Raw genomic sequence first — 22,705 nt, forward strand, 5'->3', positions numbered from 1 at the left:
CCCGGCCCTCGAGCTGGCCTCAGCCGTCGCTGGTATGCCAGGTCGCGATGCCATGGACAAGGCCAGAGGGTGAGGGCTGGAGAGCCAGCAAGAGCCCTGAGTCGCGTTGCTCAGGTACTCCCCCTTTAACGTGCAAGTGGTCGGCATGGAGAAGAAGAGGTGCCGTGGACAGGCATCAAATAATCAAGCATGGTGGGTCGAACGCATAGCCGGAAATAAACGCAAAAGGGATACATGCCGCTGGGTCTGGCCTGAGCGACTTGGGGGATGATGCAGCCCGAGGGGCGCCCCCAACAAGGTAAGCTAACAACATGAAATAAAAGGGATACATGCCGCAGGGACGGACCCACGCGGCCTGGGAATAATGCAGCCCTGGGGGGCGCTCCCAGCTGGAAATCAAACTTGAAAGATGTCACCTGATGATGTTGAGGACGAAGAAGTGTGGGCGTAGCAGACTCGGTGGGCTGCGGAAGCCGATCCTCATGAGCCCCCAGGCCCAGGGGCCTCGGGAGGCTTCGGAGGCGCTGGTGGCTCCTCGCGGACCATCTCCATCTCCGCCAGGGCTGCGGAACGCCTGGCCTCTTGAGCCTCCATGATGCCCCTCATGAGGCGCTGGTACGTGGCAGCCGCGTTCGGCAAGCCGTAAGGCATGCGAACGTAGCTGTGGGGTGGACCTTCGCAGCGCCCCACTCGCGAGGGCCAGAGGCGCTCCAGAGAGGCGACTCAATTGAGCCCTGGTATGTCGATGCAGACGCGCAACCCACCATCCTCGCCTGGATGGGGAGCCACAGCTGGCAGGCAGCGGCCGCCTTTCATGACTCTTGACTCCTGTAGCTCCTGAATGGCCTTGCTGACGATCTCCTGAGGGTCTGGCCCTCCTTGCCTTACTCCTTCTTGAGGGAAACGTGCTTCGTAACACGCCTCCATGTGGTGCCCAAGCGCCTCCCTCGTGACCTTAGCCAGGTCGGTGGCCCTCCAGGGGAGAGCCCCCGAGCCCTGCCTAAGGAGGGCGCCGGGCGTGCTTTCCTATGCGATGGAAGGAGGTTCCCCCTGGGCAGGCGCGGGCCCTGAGGGGCCTGCCTCCTGAGGAGCCGGGCCGGACGATGTTTTCTTCTTCTTGGGAGCGGTCTCGGGAAGCCTCCTGCTTCCGCGATCCGGGTCTTCCAGTGATGCGGCCTGAAAGGCTCGTTCCAGGGAACACACCGCGTCCTTCTCTTCATAGGGCACCGTGATGACTCCGCCACTTCCTGGCATCTTGAGGACGTTGTAGCCGTGGTGAGTTACAACCATGAACTTGGCCAGCGCTGGGTACCCAAGGATGGCGTTGTACGGCCGGCGAATGTGAGCGACATTGAAGTCGATGAGCTCGGTGCGGTAGTTGTCGCGTGCCCCGAAGGTGACAGGGAGGCGGACCTGCCTAATCGGGACCGTGGAGCCATCGGTGACTCCGGAGAAAGGCTTGGTTGGCTAAAGCTGGTTGTAGGGCACTTGGAGATTGTTGAATGTTTCCACGGACAGGACGTTGAGCCCTGCCCCGCCATCGATGAGGGTCCTGGTGACCACCACGTTGCTGATGATTGGGGAACAAAGCATCGGGAGGACTCCGGCTGTGGCCGCACACTTGAGCTGATCTGCTGAGCTGAACGTGATGGCGCACGCCGACCACCTGAGAGGGCGCGTGACTTCGAGCTTGGGGAGGACTGCATTCACTTCGCGGGAGAACTGCTTGAAGATGCGTTGAGAGGCTGGGGCTTGAGCCCCGCCCAGGATGCAGGCGATCGCGCGTGGCTCTTGGAAGCCCCCAGCCCCCTCGTCCTGATGGCGGTCCTCGTTTCTCCTTGGCTACGGCGGCAGCAGAGGGAGGCCTGCGTTGCCTTGCGGGCGATCCTCGCGAGGCTGATCCCTCCAGTCTCCCTCGCGAGGCGGGTCTTGCCAGCGATCCTCGCGAGGTTGATCGCGCCACCCTTGGCGCGGGCAGCGGTCTTCCCAGTGTCCTGCATTCCTTCCTCCTCCTCGACCGTAGCCCCGGTCACCGCGGTCGGGGCGACGGCCGATCCTTCCTTCTCGCACGGCTCGGAGCTCTTGACATTCGTTGGTGTTGTGGGTGTGGAGGTCGTGGTACACACAATACTGACCGCCCTTGGAATATTCGGGCTGATCTCTGCCCAGCTTGGTGTCTGGTTCTGTCGCGAGCATGGCAGCCCCCTTGCGCTTCACATCCTTGGCCTTGGGCTTCTTCTCTTCTGGGTCTACGGCAGGCAGCTCGAGGAGGGAGAGACGCCCTTCCTCAGCCCTGGCGCACTTGGTTGCCAAGTTGAACAACTCCAAGGAAGTGCACAGGTCTTCATGCATCGCCAGCTCCACCTTCATCTTGACATCGCGCACGCCGTCGGAGAAGGCTGAGATGATGGCCTCCTCGGTCACCTTGGGAATCTTGAGGCATGCGTTGTTGAAGTGCTGGATGTACTTCTGCAGGGTCTTTCCGGGTTGTTGCTTGATGCGGCGCATGTCGCTCACGGCGGGTGGCCGGTCGCGAGTACCTTGGAAGTTGGCAATGAAGCAGGTGCGCATCTCGTCCCAGGAGGAGATCGTGCCTGGAGCCAGGTTCAGGAGCCAGGTGCGGGCCCCGTCCTTGAGCGCCATGGGAAACCAGTTCGCCATGACCTTCTCGTCTCCGTTGGTAGCTTCAATGCCCAGCTCATAGAGCTGGAGGAACTCCGCAGGGTCGGCCGTGCCGTCGTAACGAGGAGGCAGGTCTGGCTTGAACTTGCCGGGGCACGCGACGCTGCGTAGCTCGGTGGTGAAGGCACGACAGCCTGCTGTGGCCACGGGAGGCCTTGGGTGACGGAGAGCTTGGTCTTGCATGTCCCCGCGCGCTACAGCTGGGAGCAGCGCGGGGTCTTGACATGCGGGAGCAGGAGCATGGTCGCGACGTGCTGGAGCAGGGAGCGCCCGGGCAGCTTCTTGCGGGCGAGGGACTTCTTGGCAGCTCTGCTCTTGCCGCGCTGGCACCTGACGGAGCGGGTTCCTCCCAGGGGCCACGCGGCTTGGAGCCATGGCGCCTTCTTGAGGAGGAGGCGGCTGGGGCGCCCCCGGAGCTTCGTCGCCCGCGCTGGGCGGGGTGCGGTGCAGCGGAACGGACGGCGCAGGAGAGCCCCCTGCGGCGCGGATGAGCTCGGCGACGCGGTCGAGCCATTCTTCGTAGACGTCTTTGACGGGATAGTAGCGCAGGAGCTCGTTTGCCGCGATGAGCGCAGCTTGAGCCTCCATGGGTGCGCGGAGCGCGCGGGACGAAGAACCAGCTGGGGTGAGCGAGGGAGTAGCGGTGCGGCCGTCTTGCCGCACGGACGGATGCTGAGACGACGCTTGCTGCTCGTTCCCCGCCGGGCCGGTGACGGCATTGATGGCAGGTGACGGGGAACGGCGAGGACGCCCGCCGATAGGAGCCGTCTGGGCGACGCGGGAAGCGAGAGCGGCCCGGCGCTCGGCGCGGGCCCGACGAGCGTCAGACATGGACACGATGGTCGGAGGAGAACGGGGTGGTGGAAGACGAATTCCGGTGCACCCCTACCTGGCGTGCCAAATGTTGGATTTCGGGTTTCGGCAGACCCTTGAGGTTCGAACACTGGGGTGCGCGCGGAGATTTCGCCTTCTGCCTACCTGCACCCCTCCGCCTCGCTAAGATCTAAGCTATGGAAAGAACAACACAAGAGACACAGGGTTTATACTGGTTCGGGCCACCGTTGTGGTGTAATACCCTACTCCAGTGTGTGGTGTAAGAACAGCTGATGATGATGAGCAATACAAGGAAGAACAGCCTCGTGAGGGTCTGTTCTTGGCTGGGGGGATGAACTGCTGGGAGGAGTTAAGTCGCCCTTCTCTCTCTCTATGTGATGCTACTCGATCCGATCCTAACTTGTTTCTCTCTTGGCTTCTAGATTCTCCCTTCTTGATTGCCCCCCTACCCTGGGGGTGGCTAGTCCTATTTATAGGCAAAGGCCTTGGGCCTCTTCCCAAATATTGAGCGGGAAGGGCGCCAACAATTGGCCATTTTGAAGGGGAACAGCTGGTACACTTATCCTGACTAAAGTTGGTCCTCGCCTGCCAAAGGCTCTGGTGGTGACACTGGCTTGGGCTCCACAATGACTTCCTCCCTGCCATTGGACTGGTCTTGGTCTCGTTGCACCGAAACGGGTGCCTTTGCTTGATGCTCTCGCCTGCGCTTGCTCCCTTTGCACCAAAGAGGAAAGGAGGACACTGCGCGGGCTGGCGCCCGCCTGGCGCCCTTGGTCGTCATGGCTTGCGTCACGGCACCTCGTGGGGTACCCCGCCTTGATTTCTCCGTCTCCTCGCGAGCCAGCCTGATGAGGCCGTGCCTGAGGAAACTCCGTGTCGTCCGCCCCGCGAGGCTTGGCCCCTCGCGATGGTCTTGGGTCTGTGTTGATGAAGATGGGCCATGCTGGGCCCGCTTTTGAGCCATGCCGCAGGCCGCAGGCAGGCAAGTCTGGGGACCCCTGTTCCCAGAACACCGACAAAGTTTACATACAGATGCCGGTTTATGGCTACAAGTCTTAAACCGACTACGGGCCTCAGGCCCTCATCTATCTTCTTGAGCTTTAACACTCTTGAGTTACTGATGAAGTTAACCCGGCCCACATAGGCCGGTTTACGCCCAGTAGTAATATCCCCAACACAGGCCATATTCAACGCGGGCTGTAATTAGGCCCAACTATTACACGGGCCATTAACAGGCCGGTAGGCCAGTTGGGCTGAAATTTATCCACGAAGACTACAGGCCGTTAAGAGGCCTAAAGTTACATCAGACAAGAAATAGCCAGTGTCTGCATGTGTCATTAAATGGCCTAAAGTTAAACCGGGCCGACAATGTCCCAGATGCACCACAGGCCGCTAACAGGCCAAAACTATTATCGGGCCGAACTGGTAAACGGGCATTTAACAGGATGCAAACCTATCTTAGAATGGGCCCAAAAGAACAGTGGCATGTTAATAGCCCCGATCCGATCTAGGCTGTAATTTGGCCCAAAACACAGTAGGCTGTGAACGGGCCTGATCTAGTATGGGCCTCAATTTGGCCCAAAACATGGCAGGTTGTTAACAGGCCAGCCCACTGGTGCGTGAAAAAACATGGTAGGCCTTTAGCTGGGTCGGCCTTTTCACCGGAATGGGCCTCTGTTGGGCCGTGCCACATGTCGACGTATCATAGGCGCCTCATGTCCAATGAGTGGATGACATCTGTCCCAACGGTGAGCAAACATGTGTTTCCTCCAGCCAATGAGTATTTTACACGTAGAAAATCCCCATTGGTTTGGGCTGTTAACGGGTTATCGGATCCAAAAGCGGACCCGATAGCTTAACGGCGTTCCGTTACGATGGATGCCACGTGTCGGTCACCCTTGACGAAAGCACTTCTATGACGCGTGATCTATCGTCATGGAAGTGGACACTTCCGTGATGATAATTTTGGTAATGTCATGGAACACTTCAACGACAGCACAGGTATGACTATCTTGATTTTGTCATGAAATTGTCCTGGATGTACATGCATGACAGAAAACGTGACCTACTGTGACAAACACGTATCATCACATAAGTGTCTTTTTTTGTAGTGGTGTGAAGTTGAGTCAAACTCAATGCCCGACCACTGCAGAAGATAGAGAGAAAATGAAAGTCATTCCCTATGATTCAGCCGTAGGTTCTATCACGTATGCAATGCTGTGTACCAGACCTGATGTGTGCCTTCCTATTAGTTTAGTAGGGAGGTACCAAAGTAATCCAGGAGTGGTTCACTGGACAGCGGTCAAGAACATCCTGAAATACCTGAAAAGGACTAAGGATATGTTTCTCGTTTATGGAGGTGACAAAGAGCTCGTCGTAAACAGTTACGTTGATGCAAGCTTTGACACTGATTCGGGTGACTCTAAGTCACAAACTAGATACGTATTTTAATTAAATGGTGGAGCTGTCAGTTAGTGCAGTCCCAAGCAGAGCGTCGTGGCGGGATCTACGTGTGAAGCGGAGTACATAGCTGCTTCGGAAGCATCAAATGAAGGAGTCTGGATGAAGGAGTTCATATCCGATCTAGGTGTAATACCTAGTGCATCGGGTCCAATGAAAATCTTTTGTGACAATACTGGTGCAATTGCCTTGGCAAAGGAATCCAGATTTCACAAAAGAACCAAGCACATCAAGAGACGCTTCAATTCCATCCGCGATCAAGTCAAGGAGGGAGACATAGAGATTTGCAAGATACATATGGATCTGAATGTTGCAGACCCGTTGACTTAGCCTCTCTCACGAGCAAAACATGATCAACACCAAGACACCGTGAGTGTTAGAATCATTACAATGTAATCTAGATTATTGACTCTAGTGCAAGTGGGAGACTGAAGGAAATATGCCCTAGAGGCAATAATAAAGTTGTTGTTTATATTTCCTTATATCATGATAAATATTTATTATTCATGCTAGAATTGTATTGACCGGAAACTTAGTACATGTGTGAATACATAGACAAACAGAGTGTCACTAGTATGCCTCTACTTGACTAGCTCGTTGATCAAAGATGGTTAAGTTTCCTAGCCATGGACAAATAGTTGTCATTTGATAAACATGATCACATCATTAGAGAATGATGTGATTAACTTGACCCTTCTGTTAGCTTAGCCCGATGATCGTTTAGTTTACTGCTATTGCTTTCTCCATAACTTATACATGTTCCTATGACTATGAGATCACGCAACTCCCAAATACCGGTGGAACACTTAGTGTGCTATCAAACATCACAACGTAACTGGGTGATTATAAAGATGCTCTACAGGTGTCTCCGATGGTGTTTGTTGAGTTGGCATAGATCGAGATTAGGATTTGTCACTCCGAGTATGGGCGAGGTATCTCTGGGCCCTCTCGGTAATGCACATCACTATAGGCCTTGCAAGCAATGTGACTAATGAGTTAGTTGCGGGATGATGCATTACGAAATGAGTAAAGAGACTTGCCAGTAACGAGATTGAACTAGGTATTGAGATACCGACAATCAAATCTCGGGCAAGTAACATACCGATGACAAAGGGAACAACGTATGTTGTTATGCGGTTTGACCGATAAAGATCTTCGTAGAATATATGGGAGCCAATATGAACATCCAGGTTCCGCTGTTGGTTATTGACCGGAGATGTGTCTCGGTCATATCTACATAGTTCTCGAACCCATAGGGTCTGCACGCTTAAAGTTCGGTGACGATCGGTATTATGAGTTTATGAGTTTTGATGTACCGAAGGTAGTTCGGAGTCTCGGATATGATCACGGACATGAAGAGGAGTCTCGAAATTGTCGACACATAAAAATTTATATATTGGACGACTATATTCGGACACCGGAAGTGTTCCAGGTGATTTCGAAGAAAACTGGAGTGTCGGAGGGTTACCGGACCCCCCCCCCCCGGGGGGGGGGCGGATTGGGCCTACATGGGCCATAGGGAAGAGGGGAGGCAGCCCACAAGGGGCAGCCGCGCACCCTCCCTATAGGGAGTCCAAATTGGACTAGGGAGGGGGGGCGCCCCCCTTTCCTTCTCCTCTTCCTCTCCTTTCCCTCTTTCCCCTTCTCCTCCTAGTAGGACTAGGAAAGGAGGAATCCTACTCCTACTAGGAGGAGGATTCCTCCTCCCTTGGCGCGCCCCTAGGGCCGGCCGGCCTCCCCCCTTGCTCCTTAATATACGAGGGCAGGGGGGCACCCTAGGACACACAAGTTGATTGCTTTTAGCCGTGTGCGGTGTCCCCCCCTACCATAATCCACCTCTACATATCGTCGTAGTGCTTAGGCGAAGCCCTGCGCTGGTAGCTTCATCATCACCATCTTCGTGCCTTCGTGCTGACAAAGCTCTCCCTCGACACTCAGCTGGATCAAGAGTTCGTGGGACGTCACCAAGCGGAACGTGTGCAGATCACGGAGGTGCCATACTTTCGGTGCTAGGATCGGTTGGATCGTGAAGACGTTCGACTACATCAACTGCGTTGTCACAGTGCTCCCGCTTACGGTCTATGAGGGTATGTGGACAACACTTTCCCTCTCGTTGCTATGTATCACCTAGATAGATCTTGCGTGTGCGTAGGAATTTTTTGAAATTACTGCGTTCCCCAATAGCCAAAGGCCCTGCCCATGCTTAATTGGGTCGCCGGCAATACCATTAAGGATGATCCTCGAGGAAGAGGAGCTAAGGAGGACCGCAATCCAATCCCTAAATTTGCTTGGGAATCCTCTTCGTTGGAGTATGTCGAGCAAATACTCCATTTCAGTGTGTCTAAGGCCTTGCAGATGTCAACCTTGAAGAGAAGGGATGGGGTCTTGCTCTTGTGAAGCCACCAAGATAGATTGCAGACATAGATGAAGTTTGTTGTGGATGCTTCTAGTTTTGATGAAGGCGCTTTGGGCGTTGGAAACGCGCCTTGTCATGTGTGGGCCAAGCCTTGTCATGTCGTGCATCTGTTTGCATTGTATTCATTGTTTCTTCCCCCTCTTCTCTCTGGTAGACTTCAAGACTAACGCCACTGCTGCCCCGATCGACTAGGGTGTTGACGAACCTCCTTCTCAGGAGAGCTTCCAGGCAAGCAAAACCTCCTTGATCATCCTGATACCGCCTATTCCTTCTCTCTACTGCTTGCATTAGAGTAGTGTAGCTGTTACTACTTTGGATGAACCTATTCTACTGCATAGCCTGTCTTTGCTACTACTATTGTTACCTTTACCTGCAATCATAATGCTTAGTATAGGGTGCTGGTATTCCATCAGTGGCCCTACATTTTTGTCCGTCTGCCATGCTATACTATCGGGCCATGATCACGTCGGGTGTTGATCACGGGTACATACATACATACATACATACATACATACATACATACATACATACATACATACATACATACATACATACATACATACATACATATTATACTTGATACAAGTTGTGACTAAAGTCGGGTCGGCTCGTAGAGTACCCGCGAGTGATTCACGAATGTGGGGGCTGAAGCAGCAGGTGGTTCCATCTAGGTAGTGGTGGATCTGGGTTCACGACGCCCCCTGAGTGATACCTTGTGGCGGAGCGACATGGCAGGTTGAGACTGATATGTCTCCGCCGTATCTACTTTTCCAAACACTTTTGCCCTTGTTTTGGACTCTAACTTGCATGATTCAAATGGAACTAACCCGGACTGACGCTGTTTTCAGTAGAATTGCCATGGTGTTATTTTTGTGTAGAAATAAAAGTTCTCGGAATGACCTGAAAATTAACGGAGAATTATTTTGGAATATATAAAAAATATTGGAAGAAATATCCACGTCAGGGGGCCCACACCCTATCCACGGGGGTGGGGGCGCACCCCCCTGCCTCGTGCCCCCCCTGACGCTCCACCGACCTCAACCTTGACTCCATATATTCACTTTCGGGGAGAAAAAAAGTAGAGAGAAGGATTCATCACGTTTTACGATACGGAGCCGCCGCCAAGCCCTAAACTCTCTCAGGAGGGCTGATCTGGAGTCCGTTTGGGGCTCCGGAGAGGGGAATCCGTCGCCATCGTCATCATCAACCTTCTTCCATCACCAATTTCATGATGCTCACTGTCGTGCGTGAGTAATTCCATCATAGGCTTGCTGGACGGTGATGGATTGGATGAGATTTATCATGTAATTGAGTTAGTTTTGTTAGTGTTTGATCCCTAGTATCCACTTTGTTCTGAGATTGCTGTTGCTATGACTTTGCTATGCTTAATGCTTGTCACTAGGGCCTGAGTGCCATGATTTCAGATCTGAACCTATTATGTTTTCATCAATATATGAGAGTTCCTGATCCTATCTTGCAAGTCTATAGTCACCTATTATGTGTTATGATCCGTTAACCCCGAAGTGACAATAATCGAGATACTTACCGGTGATGACCGTAGTTTGAGGAGTTCATGTATTCACTATGTGTTAATGCTTTGGTCTAGTACTCTATTAAAAGGAGGCCTTAATATCCCTTAGTTTCCATTAGGACCCCGCTGCCACGGGAGGGTAGGACAAAAGATGTCATGCAAGTTCTTCCATAAGCACATATGACTATATTCGGAATACATGCCTACATTACATTGATGAACTGGAGCTAGTTTTATGTCGCCCTAGGTGATGACTGTTACATGATCAATCGCATCCGGCATAATTCTCCATCACCGATCCAATGCCTACGAGTTTTTCCTGTATTGTTCTTCGCTTATTTACTTTTCCGTTGCTACTATTACAATCACTATAAATCCCAAAATTTTACTTTTGCTACCGTTACCTTTTGCTATCGTTACCACTACTATCATATTACTTTCCCGCAGATATTAAGTTTCCAGGTGTGGTTGAATTGACAACTCAACTGCTAATACTTGAGAATATTCTTTGGCTCCCCTTGTGTCAAATCAATAAATTTGGGTTGAATACTCTACCCTCGAAAACTGTTGCAATCCCCTATACTCGTGGGTTATCAAGAACATTTTATGGCGCCGTAGCCGGGGAGCATAGCTCCATTCTTTGAGTCACTTGGGATTTATATCGGCTTATCATTATGAAGAACTTGAAAGATCAAAGAACCAAGATTTTTCCCTCAACTACGAGGGGAGGTAAGGAACTGCCATCTAGCTCCGCACTTGATTCACCTTCTGTTTTGAGTAAGCTTGAGACACCTAAACCTGCTTCTGCTATTAATTCCGATATGTCGCATGTTATTGATGATGCCACTTCTGCTATGCATGATACTTACGATGAAACTACTTCTATGCTTGATACTACTGTGCCACTAGGTGAATTTCTTGATGAACAACTTGCTAGGGCTAGAGAGAATGAAATTATTGAAACTTATAATATTGATGAAAGTGATGATAAAGATTCTCCCCCTAGATATGAATTCCTGTTGTGCCTGAGGGTTATGTTATGGATGAAGAAACTGCTAGAGACTTCTTGCCTGCAATGATAGATTTGATCATAAGAAACTATTGGTAAGCTTAAAGAAAAATCTCTGAATGCTAGAATGAAATATGATCCTGCTTATGCTACTTCACCTATCTTTATTACTGATAAGGATTATGATTTCCCTGTTGATCCTGATATAATTACTTTGGTTGAATCTGATCCTTTCTATGGCTATGAATCTGAAACTGTTGTGGCACATCTTACTAAATTAAATGATATAGCTATCCTGTTCACTAATGATGAGAAAACTCGCTATTATTATATCCTTGAATTATTTCCATTCTCATTAAAGGGTGATGCTAAGATATGGTTTAATTCTCTTGATCCTGGTTGTGTGCGTAGTCCCCAGGATATGATTTACTACTTCTCTGCTAAATATTTCCCCGCTCATAAGAAACAAGCTGCTTTAAGGGAAATATATAATTTTGTGCAAATTGAAGAAGAGAGTCTCCCACAGGCTTGGGGGAGGCTTCTCCAATTACTTAATGCTTTTCCTGATCATCCTCTCAAGCAAAATGAAATACTTGATATCTTCTATAATGGGCTAACCGATGCTTCCAGAGATTACCTGGATAGTTGTGCTGGTTGTGTTCTCAGGGAAAGAACTGTTGATCAAGATGAAATTATATTGATAATATGTTGACCAATGAAAATAATTGGACACTTCCTGGACCAACTCCTAAGCCAACTCCGAAGAAAAGGGGTATTCTATTTCTCAGTCCTGAAGATATACAAGAGGAAAAGAAATCTATGAAAGAAAAAGGTATAAAAGCTGAAGATGTTAAGAATTTACCACCTATTGAAGAAATACATGGTCTTAATTTGCCGCCTGTTGAAGAAACACACGGTCTTGGTAACCCGACACAGGTAGTAAAGGTAAATTCTCTCTATAGATATGATAAAGCTGAAATCCCTCCTGCTAAGTCTGCTAGCCAATGTTTGGATGAATTTGATAACTTTATGGTTAAGCAAGAAGATTTTAATGCTTATGTTGGTAGACAATTGAAACATAATGCTTATATGACTGAACACTTGAGTGATTATATGGCTAGTGTTAAGGGTGAACTTAAACTTATTAGTAAACATGCTTCTATGGTTACCACTCAAGTAGAACAAGTACTTAAAGCTCAGAATGATTTGCTCAATGAATTGAATAGTAAAGATAATGACTTTTGTCGTGGTGGGCGCAAGGCAGATGCCAAGGGATGGCTAAAGAGAGGAGGAGGCTCGAGGGCGCTGGTGGACTCCAGAGGTGAGGTTGGCATGAGCGGGCGCAGGACGCCGGACATACCCAGGTTCGGGGCTCTCCGGAGAGATAATACCCCTAGTCCTGCCGAGTGTGGTTGGATGATCGATAGTACAATGTTGCTCCTAGAGCTGTATGGAGGAGGAAGGAAGCTGACCCAGGCTTAGGCAGTTCCCTCTCCTCGGGTGTTGCTAACTAGGTGTGTGTGATGGAATGAGTTCTCTTCCCTCTGTCCCCATGCATGAGGGCTCCTGGGGGGGGGGGGTTTATAGGTCAACCCCCCAGGGGTACAGTGGTAATGTTACAAGTCGGTGGGTCCGTATTGTCGGTGTCCGGGAACCCGGGCTGGGTCCCGTTGAGGGCTTGTGGTTCACCGGGTTCCCCTAGGTGCGGGCTCCGCACGCCTAGGGGGACTGTGCGCCATCTTATCGATCGTCAGGGCGTGGCCAAGTTGAGTCATGTACAGTGCTCTCCGTCAGGTTGCTGCTTGCTGTCGTCAGCGGTGAAGGTGGGGGCACTGTAGCCATACCAACCCTGGTCAGCGGGTAGGTGAGGGGCACTGTTGCCACGTTCCTGCTGACCAGAGGCATGGGCGGGGCACTGTTACCTCGGTCATGTTGATTGAGGTCTCGTCCCATCGTACGGCCTGGATGGGACGAGAGTTGACCTGTGCTGGATTGCGTAGCACGCCACGGGTGGTGCTTGGCTTGTTGAGGAGGATTTGGTTGTGCCGGGTTCGGCTGTCTTGCGCTAGTTATTGGGGCCGAGTCGACACGTCTTGCCGGGTCGAGCGACCCGACCAAGCGCGTGCCGGTATTGAGGGGCAGTGCCAACCTCGTTATTTTTGAAGAGGATCCGAGTTCCGTTGCCTGCCCGGGGTCCATCCCCCCCGACAGTAGTCCCCGAAGCTGTGAAGGTCCGCCGTCTTCGGATGAGTGGGCCTTCATAGTTTCCCCCTTAAGCAAGGTGGATTCTGCGAGCGCCGGGTCGGGCAACACCCACTGTGTGCCGGTTTTCTCGAAAACCGGATCGTGGCATCCCGGCCGTGGCGGGGACTGAGAAGTTCGGCGAATCTTGGGGTAATCCTTCGGGCTTCGTGCGGGCGCCACGGGGTGCTCGGAAGTCGGAGGGGCCTGACAGGCTACGCGCGTGAAGGGATCGTGTGGCGGGCTGGGGCCCACCGTCGTGCGCCCTTGGCCCAAGCGCGTGGATTTATTGCGGCGTCCAGGGGCCGGTTGCTCTTCCCCAGGCAGTTACTACAAGTGTACGCGCGCACTTATTGCGGGGTAGTGGAACGGGTGCGTGTAGACGATCCCACTTCCCCACGTTGAAACCGAGGGTTATAAATTGGGGGGCAGGGGGGAGGCGGACATTATTCTCGCTCACGCCCTCCTGTCCCTTTGCTCTCGCTCCGCTCTTCGCAACTTGACGCACTGCGACGTCCGCTGCTCCGAGCAGAACTCCATCTCTCCATCTTCCTTCTTCTTCTTCTTCCTTCGATCATGTCGCTGCCATCGGGCTCCTGGATGGGCTCGAGCGTCACCTCCGAGGACACCGCCCAACTCTGGGCGCGCGACGCCTGCCACGGGAGGTGGATGTCAGTGTCCGCCTGCCGCGGGGCGAGCAGAGGCCTCGGCCTGAGGGGCAGGAGCGCGTGGTCTTCCTCACGCACTTTGAGCGCGGATTCGGGCTGCTGGTGAGCACCTTCTTCAGTGTGTTGTTGGAGTTCTTTGGTCTCCAGCCGCATCATCTTGGCGCCGGCGCCATCGTCCAGCTCTCCGGCTTCGTCACCCTCTATGAGGGGTACCTGGGGGTCGAGCCTTCGATCGACCTCTGGGCGCGCTTCTTCTCCTTGAAGCAGCAGGGCCCGTCGGCCGGGGAGTTCGCCGACTGCGGCGCCGCCATCATCTCGAAGCGGTCGGGGGAGGATTTCCCCAAGATCCCGCTGGAGGATTCTGCCAAGAAGTGGCAGAACTCCTTCTATGTCCGCAACCTTGGCGCGGATCGCATCAATCTTCCGGCCTTCGCCATCGCACCGCCGCGGGCGAAGACGAACTGGGGCTACTTGCCCAGGTGCCCGTCGCAGGAGATTGTCAATCTCTGCGAGCGGGTGACGGTGATGAGGATGCAGGAGGGGCTCACTGGCACCGACCTCCTCGCCGCGTTCATCAAGTGCCGGGTCCTTTCGCTTTAGGGGCGCTCCTGCCTCATGGGCGAGATGGTCGGCCTTCAAGACCCCAACCACATGGGGTTGACGCGGCTGTCCGCGGTGCAGGTCGTGCGCGGCGTGAATGACATCTCCAAGGCCAACCTTGGGGAGGACTGGGAGTTCGGCAAGGCGCCATACAGCCGGTCGAACCCGGCGCCGCAGGTGAGTGTCTGGTCTTCTTACTTTGCTGCCGTGCACCTTCTCGCCTGTCCTGACGCGATGCGGGTGGTACTTCTGAACGGGATTCGGCATCCTTACACCCGGGCCTCGTCGCAGGTGGCACCGGTGGCGCCAGAGGAGACCACGGCTCGTTGCTGTCTACTACACAACCTTCTTCTTGTAGACGTTGTTGGGCCTCCAAGTGTAGAGGTTTGTGAGACAGTAGCAAATTTCCCCCAAGTGGATGACCTAAGGTTTATCAATCCATGGGAGGCGTAGGATGAAGATGGTCTCTCTCAAGCAACCCTGCAACCAAATAACAAAGAGTCTCTTGTGTCCCCAACACACCCAATACAATGGTAAATTGTATAGGTGCACTAGTTCGGCGAAGAGATGGTGATACAAGTGGTATACGGATAGTAGATAAAGGTATTTGTAATCTGAAATTATAAAAACAGCAAGGTAACTAATGATAAAAGTGAGCATAAACGGTATTGCAATGATAGGAAACAAGGCCTAGGGTTCATACTTTCGCTAGTGTAAGTTCCCTCAACAATACTAACATAATTGGATCACATAACTATCCCTCAACATGCAACAAAGAGTCACTCCAAAGTCACTAATAGCGGAGAACGAACGAAGAGATTATGGTAGGGTACGAAACCACCTCAAAGTTATTCTTTCCAATCAATCTGATGGGCTATTCCTATAAGTGTCACAAACAGCCCTAGAGTTCATACTAGAATAACACCTTAAGACACAAATCAATCAAAATCCTAATGTCACCTAGATACTCCAATGTCACCTCAAGTATCCGTGGGTATGATTATACGATATGCATCACACAATCTCAGATTCATCTATTCAACCAACACATAGAACCTCAAAGAGTGCCCCAAAGTCCTACCGGAGAATCACGACGAAAACGTGTGCCAACCCCTATGCATAGGTTCATGGGCTGAACCAGCAAGTTGATCACCAAAACATACATCAAGTGAATCACGTGGTATCCCATTGTCAGCACAGATACCCACGGCAAGACATACATCAAGTGTTCTCAAATCTTTAAAGACTCAATCCGATAAGATAACTTCAAAGGGGAAACTCAATTCATTACAAGAGAGTAGAGGGGGAAGAAACATCATAGGATCCAACTATAATAGTAAAGCTTGCGATACATCAAGATCGTATCATCTCAAGAACACGAGAGAGAGATCAAACACATAGCTACTGGTACATACCCTCAGCCTCGAGGGAGAACTACCCCCTCCTCGTCATGGAGAGCGCCGGGATGATGAAGATGGCCACTGGAGAAGGATTGCCCCCTCCAGCAGGGTGCCGGAATAGGTCTAGATTGGCTTTTGGTGGCTACGGAGCCTTCTGGCGGCGGAACTCCCGATCTATTGTGTGTTTTTGAAGTTTTAGGATACGTAGGTATATATGGGTGAAAGAAGCACGTCGGTGGACCGAAAGGGGGGCCACGAGGCAGGGGGCGCGCCCCCCACCCTCATGGGCACCTCCCTTCTTTCCTGACGTGCACTCCATGCTTTTCCGGCACCTTTCCTTCCAAAAATAACTTCTCTAGTTGATTTCGTTCCGTTTCGACTCCGCTTGATATTCCTTTTCTTTGAAACACTGAAATAGGCAAAAAAACAACAATTCTGGGTTGGGCCTCCGGTTAATAGGTTAGTCCCAAAAATAATATAAAAGTGGATAATAAAGCCCAATATTGTCTAAAATAGTAGATAATATAGCATGGAGCAATCAAAAATTATAGATACGTTGGAGATGTATCAAGCATCCCCAAGCTTAATTCCTGCTCGTCCTCGAGTAGGTAAATGATAAAAACAGAATTTTTGATGCGGAGTGCTACTTGGCATAATTTCAATGTAATTCTTCTTAATTGTGGTATGAATATTCAGATCCTAAAGATTCAAGACAAAAGTTCATATTGACATAAAAATGATAATACTTCAAGCATACTAACTAAGCAATTATGTCTTCTCAAAATAACATGGCCAAAGAAAAGTTATCCCTACAAAATCATATAGTCTGGCTATGCTCCATCTTCACCACACAACATATTTAAATCATGCACAACCCCGACGAAAAGCCAAGCAATTGTTTCATACTTTTGATGTTCTCAAACTTTTTCAATCTTCACGCAATATATGAGCGTGAGCCATGGACATAGCACTATAGGTGGACTAGAATGGTGGTTGTGGAGAAGACAAAAAGGAGAAGATAGTCTCACATCAACTAGGCGTATCAATGGGCTATGGAGATGCCCATCAATAGATATCAATGTGAGGGAGTAGGGATTGCCATGCAACGAATGCACTAGAGCTATAAGTGTATGAATGCTCAATAAAAGAAACTAGTGGGTGTGCATCCAACTTGCTTGCTCACGAAGACCTAGGGCATTTTGAGGAAGCCCATCATTGGAATATACAAGCCAAGTTCTATAATGAAAGATTCCCACTAGTATATGAAAGTGACAACATAGGAGACTCTCTATCATGAAGATCATGGTGCTACTTTGAAGAACAATTGTGGTAAAAGGATAGTAGCATTGTCCCTTCTCTCTTTTTCTCTTATCATTTTTTTATTTTTTTATTTGGGCCTTTTATATTTTTTATGGCCTCTTTTCTCTCCTTTTTTATTTGGGCTTCTTTGGCCTCTTTTATTTATTTTCGTCCGGAGTCTCATCCCAACTTATGGGGGAATCAGAGTCTCCGTAATCCTTTCCTCACTGGGACAATGCTCTAATAATGATGATCATCACACTTTTGTTTACTTACAACTCGATACTTAGAACAAGATATGACTCTATATGAATGCCTCCGGCGGTGTACCGGGATGTGCAATGATGCATGAGTGACATGTATGAAAGAATTATGAACGGTGGCTTTGCCACAAATACAATGTCAACTACATGATCATGCTAAGCAATATGACAATGATGAAGCATGTCATAATAAACGGAACGGTGGAAAGTTGCATGGCAATATATCTCGGAATGGCTATGGAAATGCCATAACAGGTAGGTATGGTGGCTGTTTTCAGGAAGGTATATGGTGGGTGTATGATACCGGCGAAGAGTGCGCGGTATTAGAGAGGCTAGCAATGGTGGAAGGAAGGAAAGTGCGTATAATCCATGGACTCAACATTAGTCATAAAGAACTCATATACTTATTGCAAAAATCTATTAGTTATCAAAACAAAGTACTACGCGCGTGCTCCTAGGGGGATAGATTGGTAGGAAAAGACCATCGCTCGTCCCCGACCGCCACTCATAAGGAAGACAATCAATAAATAAATCATGCTCCGACTTCATCACATAACGGTTCACCATAAGTGCATGCTACGGGAATCACAAACTTCAACACAAGTGTTTCTCAAATTCATAACCACTCAACTAGCATGACTCTAATATCACCATCTCCATATCTCAAAACAATCACCAAGTATCAAACTTCTCATAGTATTCAACACACTCATAAGAGAATTTTATTATTCTTGAATACCTAGCATATTAGGATTTTAAGAAAATTACCATGCTATTTAAGACTCTCAAAATAATCTAAGTGAAGCATGAGAGCTCATGTATTTCTTCAAAATAAAACTACCACCATGCTCTAAAAGATATAAGTGAAGCACTAGAGCAAATGACAAACTACTCCGAAAGATTTAAGTGAAGATCAATGTGTAGTCGAATAATTATGCAACTATGTGAAGACTCTCTAACATTTAATAATTTCAATAGATATCATGTGGATAACTATGTGAAGATCAATGTGAAGACTCCAATAGATATCAACTTGGTATTTTATTCAAACAGCAAGCAAAACTACATAAAATAACATGACGCTCCAAGCAAAACACATATCATGTGGCGAATAAAAATATAGCTCCAAGTAAAGTTACCGATGAACGAAGACGAAAGAGGGGATGCCTTCCGGGGCATCCCCAAGCTTAGGCTCTTGGTTGTCCTTGAATATTACCTTGGGGTGCCTTGGGCATCCCCAAGCTTAGGCTCTTGCCACTCCTTATTCCATAATCCATCGAATCCTTACCCAAAACTTGAAAACTTCACAACACAAAACATAAAGTAGAAAACTCGTGAGCTCCGTTAGTATAAGAAAATAAATCACCACTTCAAGGTACTGTAATGAACTCATTCTTTATTTATATTGGTGTTAAACCTACTGTATTCCAAATTCTCTATGGTTTATAAACTATTTTACTAGCCATAGATTCATCAAAATAAGCAAACAACACACGAAAAACAGAATCTGTCAAAAACAGAACAGTCTATAGTAATCTGGATGAAACGTATACTTCTGGAACCCCAAAAATTCTAAAATAAGTTTCTGGACCTGAGGAATTTATCTATTAATCATCTGAAAAAATAATTAACTAAAGATCACTCTCCAAATAAAAATGGCAGCAATTCTCGTGAGCGCTAAAGTTTCTGTTTTTTAACAGCATGATCGCAAAGACTTTCCCCAAGTCTTCCCAAAGGTTCTACTTGGCACAAACACTAATTAAAAGCATATAACCACATCTAAACATAGGCTAGATGAATTATTTATTACTAAACAGGAACAAAAATAAAGGAACAAAAATAAAATTGGGTTGCCTCCCAACAAGCGCTATCGTTTAACGCCCCTAGCTAGGCATGATGATTTCAATGATGCTCACATAAAAGATAAGAATTGTAACATAAAGAGAGCATCATGAAAAATATGACTAGCACATTTAAGTCTAACATACTTCCTATGCATAGGGATTTTGTGAGCAAACAACTTATGGGAACAATAATCAACTAGCATAGGAGGGCAAAACAAGCATAACTTCGAAATTTTAAGCACATAGAGAGGAAACTTGATATTATTGCAATTCCTACAAGCATATGTTCCTCCCTCATAATAATTTTCAGTAGCATCATGAATGAATTCAACAATATAACCAGCACCTAAAGCATTCTTTTCATGATCTACAAGCATAGAAATTTTATTACTCTCCACATAAGCAAATTTCTTCTTAATCGGAATAGTGGGAGTATCATAAGATACTTGAATACTGTAAATTGTTTCCACATTAAAAGAGTAATGTTCAGAAAAGGGGTAACCATAATCATGACATGTTTTATAAATATAATCCTCACTACTTTTTGTAGCATATGTATCATCACAATAATTATCATAAGTAGGAGGCATGCTATCATCATTATAAATTTGCATATCAAAACTTGGGAGACTAAAAATATCATCTTCATTAATCATAGCTTCCCCAAGCTTGGGACAAACATTAATTGCAGCAAATATATTCTCAAAAACATCATCTTCATCAAACATAGCATCCCCAAGCTTGGGCCTTTTCATATCATAAGCATAATCACTCTCATCATTAATAGTATGGATAGCACCAATAGTATAGAATAATCATATTCTTCCAAGAAAGTGCCAAAAAGATTTTCAAGATCATAAGAAGTATCATTATCTTCCACAATTATATTTTCATAAGGCACAATAGTAATAGGAGCAGCATTATTTGGGAGAGATATCTTTTTACCTCTCTTCCTTTTTCTTTTCTTCTTCTTCACCACATCATGTGTGGGTTCAATCCTCTTTTTGGAGCTCCTTATTAATGAGATTGGTTGAATAGGAGGCTCCTCCGCGTTACCTGATTCATCATAAGAAATAATAGGAGGATATCGGGAAGTCTCTTCCCTTTCATTAGTATTCTCTTCATCTTCTATTTGTTTTCTTTTCTTTATGTAATTGGCAATATAAGGATTTTCAATACAATTCACCGCACAATACATATAAATTTCCTCTAGATCAAAACCAAGAAGTTTATAACGTGCAAATTCCGGAAGATAGTTAGTTATACGTTTCATTTCTTCATAGCCCATAAGCAAACTAAGTTCATTATAGTGTGCAAAGGAAATCAAGTCATCACAATTTTTGGACACGATTAGATCATGAAACAATTTGCATCGGATAGCTAAATGACCACTTTCATTGCAAAGTTCACAAGTACGGCCAAGAAAATTTAAATTTTCAGCACAATCATCTAGCCTTTCTTGTAACAATTTAGTTTATAACTACTTATGCCTCATGCAATATTTATCTTCCCTATTTGGTGTGTACTTACAAACCCAATGCACTCCACAAAAATTGACATGTTTATAGGAGACATCATCATAACTAGTGCAATCATCATTAGTATCACAGATATTCAAAGAATTCGTACTAACAACATTGCAATCATGCTCATCATTCAAATATTTAGTGCCAAACATTTTATAGATTTCTTCTTCTATCACTTGAGCACAATTATCCTTTCCATCATACTCACGAAAGATATTAAAAAGGTGAAGTGTATGAGACAAACTGAATTCCATTTTTTATATAGTTTTCTTTGATAGACTAAACTACTGATAAAACAAGAAAATAAAAGAATTGATTGCAAGATCTAAAGATATACCTTCAAGCACTCACCTCCCCGGCAACGACGCCAGAAAAGAGCTTGATGTCTACTACACAACCTTCTTCTTGTAGACGCTGTTGGGCCTCCAAGTGCAGAGGTTTGTAGGACAGTAGCAAATTTCCCTCAAGTGGATGACCTAAGGTTTATCAATCCGTGGGAGGCGTAGGATGAAGATGGTCTCTCTCAAGCAACCCTGCAACCAAATAACAAAGAGTTTCTTGTGTCCCCAACACACCCAATACAATGGTAAATTGTATAGGTGCACTAGTTCGGCGAAGAGATGGTGATACAAGTGGTATATGGATAGTAGATAAATGTATTTGTAATCTGAAATTATAAAAACAGCAAGGTAACTAATGATAAAAGTGAGCGTAAACGGTATTGCAATGATAGGAAACAAGGCCTAGGGTTTATACTTTCGCTAGTGTAAGTTCCCTCAACAATACTAACATAATTGGATAAAATAAGTATCCCTCAACATGCAACAAAAAGTCACTCCAAAGTCACTAATAGCGGAGAAAGAACGAAGAGATTATGGTAGGGTACGCAACCACATTCAAAGTTATTCTTTCCAATCAATCCGATGGGCTATTCCTATAAGTGTCACAAACAGCCCTAGAGTTCGTACTAGAATAACACCTTAAGACACAAATCAATCAAAAGCCTAATGTCACCTAGATACTCCATTGTCACCTCAAGTATCCGTGGGTATGATTATACGATATGCATCACACAATCTCAGATTCATCTATTCAACCAACACATAGAACCTCAAAGAGTGCCCCAAAGTCTTACCGGAGAATCACGACGAAAACGTGTGCCAACCCCTATGCATAGGTTCATGGGCGGAACCCGCAAGTTGATCACCAAAACATACATCAAGTGAATCACATGGTATCCCATTGTGAGCACAGATACCCACTGCAAGACATACATCAAGTGTTCTCAAATCTTTAAAGACTCAATCCGATAAGATAAATTCAAAGGGCAAACTCAATTCATTACAAGAGAATAGAGGGGGAAGAAACATCATAGGATCCAACTATAATAGTAAAGCTCGCGATACATCAAGATCGTATCATCTCAAGAACACGAGAGAGAGATCAAACACATAGCTACTGGTACATACCCTCAGCCTCGAGAGAGAACTACTCCCTCCTCGTCATGGAGAGCACCGGGATGATGAAGATGGCCACCGGAGAAGGATTGCCCCCTCCGGCGGGGTGCCGGAACAGGTCTAGATTGGCTTTTGGTGGCTACGGAGGCTTCTGGCAGCGGAACTCCCGATCAATTGTGTGTTTTTGAAGTTTTAGGATACGTAGGTATATAAGGCTGAAAGAAGCATGTCGGTGGACCGAAAGGGGGGCCACGAGGTACGGGGCGCGCCCTAGGGGGGTGGGCGCGCCCCCCACCCTCGTGGGCACCTCCCTTCTTTCCTGATGTGCACTCCAAGCTTTTCCGATAGCTTTCCTTCCAAAAATAACTTCTCTAGTTGATTTCGTTCCGTTTCGACTCCGTTTGATATTCCTTTTCTTCGAAACACTGAAATAGGAAAAAAAAACAGCAATTCTGGGCTGGGCCTCCGGTTAATA

The sequence above is a fragment of the Triticum urartu genome, chromosome 1 (assembly GCF_003073215.2).
Source record: "Triticum urartu cultivar G1812 chromosome 1, Tu2.1, whole genome shotgun sequence".
Classification (NCBI taxonomy): Eukaryota; Viridiplantae; Streptophyta; class Magnoliopsida; order Poales; family Poaceae; genus Triticum; species Triticum urartu.